This window comes from Dasypus novemcinctus, chromosome 15, assembly GCF_030445035.2.
Source record: "Dasypus novemcinctus isolate mDasNov1 chromosome 15, mDasNov1.1.hap2, whole genome shotgun sequence".
In the NCBI taxonomy this organism is placed as follows: Eukaryota; Metazoa; Chordata; class Mammalia; order Cingulata; family Dasypodidae; genus Dasypus; species Dasypus novemcinctus.
In genome coordinates this window covers 61,372,241-61,382,926 of record NC_080687.1, presented here as the reverse complement: position 1 = coordinate 61,382,926, position 10,686 = coordinate 61,372,241, and the positions used below count along the sequence as shown (strand labels likewise).

Genomic DNA, 10,686 nt, shown 5'->3' with positions numbered 1-10,686 from the left:
CAATATGTAAGAGTCCAAGATAGTCAAATCCTCACACTGGACAATCAACCCAAGAGAAAAAGATGATGAACAAGGTGATTAGTTAAAAACAGGTGACTCTTGGCACTAAAAGATGGGTCTGTGGAAAGGACATGATAGGGTAGAAAGGAGCACAGAATTAGATAACACTAACTTGTATCTAGAGTCTTGGAGTTGCGTTATTAGGAAGAATAATTTTAAAGGGAAATTATTTGCTTTAAAAGCCAAGTTTAGCAATTAGACTAGTATATCTGAAGAGTATTGAGATAGATAGTACATCACAGTGATACTAATAACTAGCATCAGAGGTAAGAATCCACCAAGGGGGCTATTTCAGAAGGATAATGTATCAATTATCTATTGCTGCATAATAAACCTTCCCAAAACTTAGTGGTCTAAAACAGCAGCCATTTAAATAGATCATGCTTGTGTGAGTTGACAAGATCAGGTGAAGCAGGGTGATTCTACTGGTTTTCAATAGACTCATCATGTGCCTATGGTCAGCTCTTGGTCAAGTAGATGGCTCTCCTTCTGAGTTTTTCCTCATTATTAACTGGAGCACTTATGGCTCATGGGGCACATGTCTTTAATAATCCAGAAGGCTATCCTGAGCTTGGTAATGTTGCTCTCAGGATTCCAACAGCAGCAGGAGAAGATCTCTTGAGGTATAGGCTACAAGTTCAATCAACCTTACAGCCACCACATGCTGTTGGTCAAAGAAAGCACAAGGCCAGCCCTGATAGAAGGGTTGGGGAAGTAGACTCCTTGATGGCAGAAGCTGAAATGTATAGGGTCATTTTTTCAATCTACCATAGCAGGTAATAAGGTTCAGCGTTGTGTAGGTACCTAATGAAACAGGAAGGAAGCCAGGAAATTAAGAGTCCTTATAGAGGAGCACTGGCGGAAAGGAGAGTATATTAAGGCAAGGTCATATGGATGGGAAGGATTTGGTTATGGTTATCCCATAGCCTTCCAAAAATCCAGCTTTTGAAGACCAACTATGAAGTAAGGACTAATACTCAAATGACTTTACTAAGGCTTTCCTTAAACTGTATGTCCTTAAACCTATCTCTGGAAGGATTCTAAGCTAGACCAGTTGCTCCCCATGTCCTTATGATCAAACAGAGTTGATGGTGGCAACTCTAGTTTCAGGGGTAAGACATATTAAGAGATTCAATAGACACAAACTCCTTACATTCGGGCCTGGAATTTTACAAATTAAAATACGTAGCTTTAGTTAATCTGAGGTATAATGTTCTGAGTGTTTTTAATTTAAAGTTAAGAATATTCTGGAACTAAAACTCCAGATACTTTAAACAAATCTTGGGAAGTGGTTTGCTTTACTCAACATAATGTCCTCCAGTTCATCCATGTTGTCATATGCTTCATGTCTTCATATACTTTTACCACTGCATACTATTCCATTGCATGTATACACTAGATTTTGTTTATCCATTCAGCAGTTGATGGACAGCTGGGTTTATTTTCAAATTTTTGAATATCATAAATAACACCGCTATGAACACTGGTGTGCAGATGTCTATTCATGTCACTGCTCTCAGTTCTTCTGGGTATATACTTAACAATGGTATTGCCTGGTCACAAGGCAAGTCTATATTCAACTTCCTTAGGAACTGTCAAATAATTCTTCACAGAGCCTATACCATCCTACATTCCCACCAACAGTGAGTAAATGTTCCTATCTCTCTACATCCTTTCTGATATTTACAGTTTTCTAACTTTTTCATTGTGACCAGTCTAATAGGTGTGAAATGATAATGCATTGTAGCTTTGTTTTGTTTTGTTTTCATGACCAGGTTAGATTTAATATAATCATGCCTAATGAAGGAGGATGGAACATTGCAAAAGGCCTTTGATATTGATGACTGTACTTATGAACCATTTCCTTTGAAACTGAAACTTAGCCTGGTATTAGATGTTACCTAAGAGTTATCCCCCTGAAAATCTCCTTGTCATTCAAATGTGGCTTCTCTCAAAGCCAAACTCAGCATATAAATGTATTACCATTCCCTGATCCTGGCATGGGACATCACTCCTGGGGATGAGCCTCCCTGGCACTGATGGATTACTACAAAGCACCAACTAGCAATGTAACTAGAAAAAAATCTTGACCAAGAGGGGGAAAAGGTAAAGACAAATTAGTTTACATGGCTAAGAGGCTTCAAAGTGAGTCAGGAAGTCATTCCAGAGGTTATCCTTGTGCATGTCTCAGCAGGACCTCATTGACTGCCAAAGTAGATACGTCCCCAAATAACAGGGTTCCTGAGGGCTCTGGAAACATCCAGAGACTATAGTCAGGGCAAGTTGCTCAGGAATTTGGTGCCTTGAACCCTACTTTGGGCCCTACTTTGGAATTTATGCTCCCCAGTATAACAGAGTTGGACTCATTTGTGGTTTCCCTACACATGGCTCTTCTGCCCCTTCTATTTGAACTATTAATACCAAGCTTAATAGGTGTCTGTCCAAGAGACTTAAATCTTTGGGCTGTCCATCTGTCAGCTGGGCCAGAGTTGCAACACCTACTCTCCAATTCATTAGACTCACCCAGGAAAACTAACAAGGAGATGATGATGGAATGCCTGTCCCAAGGAAGAGAAAGAGTCTGCAGCTGCAAGCAAGATAGTCCCATCAATCTGCCCCATGGGATCTAAGCCCTCTCTCATTTAGAGGCAGAGTGGGCATCACCATCCAGAATCCTCAGGATTGGGGAATTAACAATGGACTAGAGTAGACTTATGGTTACTCTACTATAGACTTAATGTTACACTAATAATGGAAGGACTTTTATCATTAATGTGGAGGCAGTGGCCATAGGAGGTTCTGAGGGAAGGAAAAAGGAAAAACAGGTGTAATATGGGGATGTTTTGGGGACATTGGAATTGTGCTGAATGATGTTGTAATGATGGATACAGACCATTATATAATTTTTCATAACTTACAAAATAGTGTGGGAAAGAGTATAAACTATAATGTAAAATGTAATCCATGTTTAGTGGCAATGCTTCAACATGCATTCATCAATTGTAACAAATGTACCACACTAACGAAGGATGTTGTTAATGTGGGAAAGTGTGTGAGGGGGGTAGGAAATGGGGCATATGGGAATCCCCTATATTTTTTATGTAATATTTATGTAATCTGAAGTATTTTTTTTAAATAAAAAAGTATTAAAAAAAGAAATAGTATGGCAACAAATATTTTTAAATGTAAATAATAATTCTAATATAATATATTAATTATAACACAATTCTAAATTTTATATTACAGCTCTAACTATTGAAAATAATAATCTCTAAGAATGAAATAAAGTATTGGTTTAGTTATTTAATTTCCATTTAGTCCATAATTCTTTCTGGGTAATCAAATTCCTATTTGGGAATTCTTCACATCTTATTGGCATGAGTTACAGCAGATAACAATATGCCAACTCAATGAGCAGCTATACAATCCAATATTTTGTATTTACAAAGCATGCTAAAGATGAATTTCCTTTTAAATGTATCATTTCTTAACAAGCCACTACATCTGTAGGAATAGAACGGCTGGTGTTAAAGAGTATATTCATTTATCATGTTGATAAATATAGTCAAATTGCAATAGATTAGGACTTTTTTGAAATGTACTACTACATTTAAATTATGTTTATATAATTAAATTTACAAAATCTTTTCTGGTTTCTGAGTTTTGTGTCATGCTTAGGATTTTTTTTCCAATTCATAATTATAAATTTATAAATTTATAAATTTTGTAGATTGTTTTTATGTTTTAGGATTTACTTTTCATTTTTAACCTATATGCCACTTATTTTGTATAAAGTACGATGTACGGATCTGATTTAATTTTTTTCAGGTATCTACTCAGTTATCCCAATCCATTTATTGGCAACTGTATCTTTTATTAGTAATTTAAAATATTATCTTTATCATCATGATCAATTCTTGTTTTTTTGCTTGCATCTTATTTATTAATACTTCTTTTATGTAATTTTGAAGGTGAAATTTGTTCACAAAAACCCATATAATGCATTCCAGAGATAACGTATGCTATAGCAGTGGTGTATTTAAGTATCACATTAAATGTCTCTGAAAGGCAAATGAATATTTTGATGGAAATTATACTTTTTTCTTGGTTTGGAGAAAATAAGTTTACATTTGAAGTATTTATTTTATTTGCACATTATTTTATCAGATATTCACTAACTCATAAAAGTACTTTGCTCTTTGTATATTAATGACATTTATCCATTTATGACATTAATGATATACTGCAAATATTTCTCCAAGTGATTCCTAGTCAACTTTATTTACAGTATTTTCATGTGTATATAGAAAATATATCAATTTTTTTCCTATATAATTCTATCTATGTGACATGCATAGGCAAATATTTTCCATCCCAAAATTATTTAGAGTCATATTGCAGTACTAGAAAAACCCAGTAAACTTAAATATTAAGGCATTGAACTGTACCTTATAATCTTAGGAAAATTCAATGTAACTTTTGCTCACCTGTCAGGAAGCACTCCAAGCTACAGATTTAACATTAACCAGACTTAGCTCCATTAAAAAATATGTAACTATGCGCTTCCTCATCTTTATTCAATGTCCTTCCCTGTACATTCACATTCATACCAGTCCCCCATCCTTATCAACCCAAGATTACTAAACCTCAAGTACCATGTGTATTTTAAGATTAAAGCAAAAACTAATTTTTCCAGATCCTCCTTAGGAATGTCACCTTGATAAATAACCTTCTTTGTTTCAACTGCTATAAAATCTGTGAGAAAAACCCTTAATTGGGGAGGTTGATTTGAGATTGTACATCTCCAGTCTCCTTCCAGGGAATAAATCCTCTTTTCCTCCCTAGCCTACTTCAGTGTGTCTGTTTATTCTGCACACCGAGCACACGAACGCAGCCAAGGACCACCTCTTCAATATGAATTTTCTTCCAGTGCTTTTCTTTGTTCATTTAAATTTATAGTACATTGGGAATTTGTTTTGATGTAAGTATAAGTTAGGAGTCTGCCTTTTCTTCTAAAGAATTCCCAATCCCAAAATTATATAAAGTAAAAAGACTTTCTGGCAATCAATGGAGAACTTCTCAATACTAAAACTAATAGAATTTTTAAAAAAGTCATCTGATTTGCTATTAGTTACAGAAATTTAATAGCATTTTGTCATGTTTGTTCAGTGAATTGACTGGAAATTTGTTGTTTAGCATGAAGTAAAAGAACACCTAGTTCTCTTCTTCTGAGCTTTCTGCAAGTAAACCATTTATTTTTCAGATTTTCATTTGGGTTTAAAAAATTGCAGTGATTTTTTTTTCCCGCTGATGATCCCAATAGCCATTTGTTTCAAAGCATGGCTGCGGTTGCTCTGGAAAGATGCAACTTCTAAACATAAAGAGCTTTGTTCCCTTGATCTCCCTTTCCTACTCTTTGCTATCAATTGAGGCAGTTTGGAGTCCTTACTGAGTCCATTTGCTGATTTTCTTTGGTATCTGTTTCCTTTCAGGGGAAACTGAACCTTGCCTTTCTCTCCAGGGAGGTCTCAGGCAAAGATCGCATCTTCGTGCCTCCTGGACTTACACATTCCACTTGGGTTTCAAAGTGGCTTTGAGCTGATCTTTCCTCACTAGATTTGTGCATTCCTCAGGGTGCTCTTCTATAACCAAAGAGGGGCACATTGGCTTCACCCCAGAAACTCTCTGGCTTGCTGGATGCCAAAGAGAATTACCCCACGGAGACTTAGTTCTAATTCTTACTGTGCCTGCCATTCGTTTTCAATTCATACTAAAGCCCCTTAATCTTACAGTATTTCATGTTTTGCTTCTGCAGCAAGTGATGGTAATGCTGGCATATTTTACCAGGAGATTGTTTGGATTAACAAATTAATGGTCACAAAGATTGTAAATAGAAAGTGCCAAATGTCTTTCCTGGTATAAAGTAAAATCATTTTGCTTGTCTTTTTGTCTGCCCTCAGTTGTCAAGCTGTCTTTTATTACCTATTTACAGAGTGCTAAGGCCCATCTACTTTTCAATTCAATTCCTTCCAAAAGACTTTTAAATATAATCAAAATTACTTCAGTTCCCAATTATGGGAATGCCTTTCTAGCTCAGTGCCTAGAGGGTCTTTGTCACATTGTATTTCTGATTTACCTTCACCCCAAAGTTTAAAATGACCAAAGCAAAAGGCCCTATATACAGTGAAATGAAACTTTGTGGGGTCAGAATTCAAATTACCAGAAAACCCAGTTACTGAAAAACATTTTCCTGATGACTCAGCTTTCATGAAATTGATCATACATAGTATTTTATTTTAAAAACATACACAAATACAAAGACATGTCCTGACACAGTACACTCTGCTCTATCACAGGTTTGTATATAGACACTAGGTGACCACATCATTGATCATCCAGATTCAATAGTGCCTGAGAACTACTGAGAGTGTGAGTGTGTTCTATTAGTGAGCTAGCCAGAAGATCAGGCTTATGTCAAGACTGTCCCAAGCTGACTGGATGTATGGTTATCCTGTCCATACATCACTGAATGATTATTACTGGCATTCATTTTGATGATCAATCCAGGCATGATTTTCAGTTTTTCCTTTATTGAGAAAAATAGGAACAAAAAAGATTTACGTTTAAATCTGAGTTAATCAATATCTTTGGTTAGAAATTTGTTTAGTAATCATTCTAGAAACATCGAGTCCTCATAATTCAGAAAGCCACCAGGATAGTAAATAAACAAAACAGAACCTCCGTTTTACCCCTCTCTTTTTTAGTGGCCCACTCATGCATACCTGTTCAGAATCCTGCCCTCCAGGGAAGGGTGATGGAAAGCAGGTTGGGCTGGTAGGGCACCCAGCAGAGCTTCAGAGCTTTTTGACCTTGACCAGGTCTGCATTACTGGGTGGTGACTGCTCACTGCAGAAAGAATTGTACTGGTAAGTACTGCCTTGCCGTTCTAACCCGGAGGCTCAAACCAATCACAGCCCCAGGATCAAGAGCTCAGAAATAAAAGCCTTTTCCTCAAAAACCACTAACTTATTTATCTGACATAAAGATTCCTGGGCCCACCCTCAGAGATGCTGATGCAGTTGGTTTGACTTGCAGCCCTGGATCCTGCATTTCCTAAAATGTCCCAGATTATTCTGAAGCAGGTGGCCAAGTACCTCACACTGAACTTTAACAAGGCTTTACATTTCAGGACAATGATTGTGAAGAACTATAAAATGGATCCTACACACTGAGGGTATTTTGGGAGAAGTTTTAAGAACTTTGCCCAACTAAAAACTAGGAAAATGTTACTAGTTAGAGCCAGATTTGTATGACTGGAAATTCTACAGTATGTACTTCACCTATGTAATTCTTATTTTGCTTTGAACAACCTACCTGTAAACCCACATTGTTTAAAATATTTTCTATGAAAATTGTTTCCAAATTTTAAGCACCAAACTTTGAACCATAACCTATCCATGGCCCATAAATTTGGTTATACCTGTGTTTACAGTTGAGCAGTTTGGACAGTGATGATTACAACTTGAGGAACTAAACAAATCTAATATTTTTCTGTAAAATAAGAAAGAGCAATGGGAGAGCTTATTTTTCTTATGAAGAAACATTTTTAAATGTTAAATCATTTACAACTGGAAGCTTAGTTTAAGAACACTTTCCTCCCAAAGCTATAATTTTCAAAGTGCCCCAGGTTATTCTGAGGGAAGGAGCCAGTGTACCCTATACTAGGAAATACTTTTAAAAGCCTAAAGATCAACTTAGTTGATCTTTCTTTTTTATAAAGTTTTTTTTTTTTTTAATTTTCCCCACCCCCTGTTCTCCCTGTTGTCTGCTCTCTGTGCCCATTTGTTTTTGTGTTCTCATTAGGAGGTTCCAGGAACCGATCCTGGGACCTTCTGGAGTGGGTGAGACACGATTACTCTCTAGTACCACCTCAACTCCCTATTTTGCTATGTCTTCTTATTTTCTCTCCTCTGTGTCTCTTGTTGCATAATCTTGCTGCGCCAGCTCTCTGAGTCAGCTGGCATTCCTGCACAGGGAGGCTTTCCCACGCTGGGCAGCATTCCCATTTAGGTGGCACTCCTGCACGGGGCAGCATTCCCGCATGGGCCGGCACTCCGTGTGAGCCAGTTTGCCATGTGGGCCACCTTATCCTCACCAGGAGGGCCTGGGCATTGAACCCTGGGCCTCCTATATGGTAGACAGGAGCCTGATTGGTTGAGCCACATCCATTTCCCAACTTAGTTGATCTTACAGTTCATGACAATGATGGTATAAGTTTACAAAATGGGCCTTACATATTTAGGGTTTGTATTAGGCAAAAGAGGTGCTGATGCAAAGTACCAGAAAACCGTTGACTTTTATAAAGGGTATTTATTTGGCATAGAAGCTTACAGTTACAAGGTCATAAAGAGTCCAACTCAAGTTATCGTAAGAGGTACTTTCTCACCAAATGTCTGCTGCCATGTGTTGAAGCAAGGTGGCTGCCAATATATCTGCGAGGGTCCAGCCTCCCTCTTTCTTCTAAAGGCTCCATGAGCCCAGCTTCTTCCATCTCAGCTGTAGGCTGGAGGGCTCATTTCTTTCTGGGCTCAGTTGCTCTGGTCTTTTCAGAAGATCAGCTGTAAACTCTCAGGCAAATGGCTCATCTCTCTTCTCAGGGCTGCAGGATCAAAGCTGACAAATTCTCTAGTCTTCCCTGTCTGTGGAGCTCTCTATATTCCTCTGTGTTTTTCTTCCCTTGTTATCTACTTCTGTGTGTCTCTTTGATGAGTATCTGTTTATATAGCCCACAAAGAGGGTGAAGACTCAAACCGAGTCACCCTAATGATGTAGTCAAATCAAAGCCCCAATCTTAACATAATTTAATCAAAGGCATCTCAACTGAATCTAATACGATCAAAGGGTATCACACCCAGAGGAAAAGGCCAGGTTACAAACATAATCAATATCTCTTTTTGGAATGTTCATAAATAATATCAAACTGACATAGGGTTTTATTATTTTTTTCATCCAACACAGCAGAAGCAAATATAATAACTACTTATCTCTTCCAATATTTTACAGTCTGATGGAGAAAATGGACCAAGTACATGAAGCACATATAGTCATCCAAATGATATTTTATTTTCCCAATTGTTTTATGAGGTAGTAAAAGTTTATTAAGAAACAAGAGTGTACTCCCAGCTGGCCACAGCCTGGCACGCCGCGTGGTCCCCAGTCTCCTGCGGCCGCCTCCCCCAGGCACGGCACAGGGCCTTGCCACACCACAGCAGCAGCACGGCACAGCACCCTCGACTTCACGCTCAGTTGAAGCTGATCGCAAGACCATTCTAAAAGTCCTCCAGTTCATTTTCCAGGAGCAGGGGATGACAGAGTCAGTGTATACCTGGCAGGACCATGGCTATTTGGCAACCTACACCAACAAAAATGGCAGCTTTGCCAATTTGAGAATTTACCCACATGGATTGGTGTTGCTGGACCTTCAGAGTTATGGCAACAATGCACAAGGCAAAGAAGAAATTGACAATCTTTTGAATAAAGTAGAAGAAAGAATGAAAGAATTGAGTCAGGACAATACTGGAAGGGCGAAGCGATTACCACCCATAGTTCGAGGAGGGACCATTGACAGATACTGGCCCACTGCTGGTGGGTGCCTGGCTGAGTAGGACATAGATGAAGTGGTGTATGATGAAGACTCGCCTTATCAGAACATTAAAATTGTACATACAAAGCAATTTGGAAATATTCTCATCCTCAGTGGGGATGTTAATTTGGCAGAGGGTAATTCGGCATATACCCAGGCCATCATGGGCAGTGGAAAAGAAGATTATACTGGCAAAGATGTACTGATCCTGGGAGGTGGGGATGGGGGCATCTTATGTGAAACAGTCAAACTGAAACCAAAGATGGTCACTATGGTAGAGAGTGATCAAATGGTGATTGATGGGTGTAGGAAATATATGCAAAAAACTTGTGGTAACTAGACAATCTTTAAGGATTCTAATAGAAGATTCTAATAGGAGACTGCATTCCAGTACTGAAGAAGTACACCAAAGAAGGGAGGAAGTTTGATTATGTGATTAATGATTTGACAGCTGTTCCAATTTCTACATCTCCAGAAGATTCCACATGGGAGTTTCTCAGACTGATTCTTGACCTTTCAATGAAAGTTTTGTAACAGGATAGGAACATAGAGCGATGGAAGTCTGTCTCTCTATGTAAAACAACTCGGGTGCTGTATTGTCCCGTGGAATTCTCGAAGGAGGTCATCTCTGTCCCTTCCTACTTGAAGTTGTGGGTATTTTACACTGTTTGGAAGACAGCTAAGCCTTGAAGATTAAGAGCACCTAGTCATGAGTTCCTCAAATAGTCATCCTGACCTTTATATGCTGTAGATGACACTGAAACAAGGCAGGCAATTGATTGTGAATTCCTTTAAAGTTTTTTTTAATTATTATTTTTAATTTAGAAAAAGCAAATGGAAAAGGTATATTTTGATGAGCTTGGGTGTTCTTTTTTGAAAGTCAGCTAAAGGATGATTAGGCAGCCCAATGAAGGCTGCTCAATGCACTGAAACCCTAGAATGTGATTTTTGTTACTTTTTATTTCTGTGTGGGCTCTTTTGCT

At 38.0% G+C, this 10,686-nt stretch overlaps 1 pseudogene; it reads left to right on the top strand.

The window, feature by feature from the left end:
- The first annotated feature begins 582 nt into the window (after positions 1-582).
- Positions 583-10,470, top strand: LOC101446473 (spermine synthase pseudogene; annotated as a pseudogene).
- Positions 10,471-10,686: the final 216 nt, after the last annotated feature.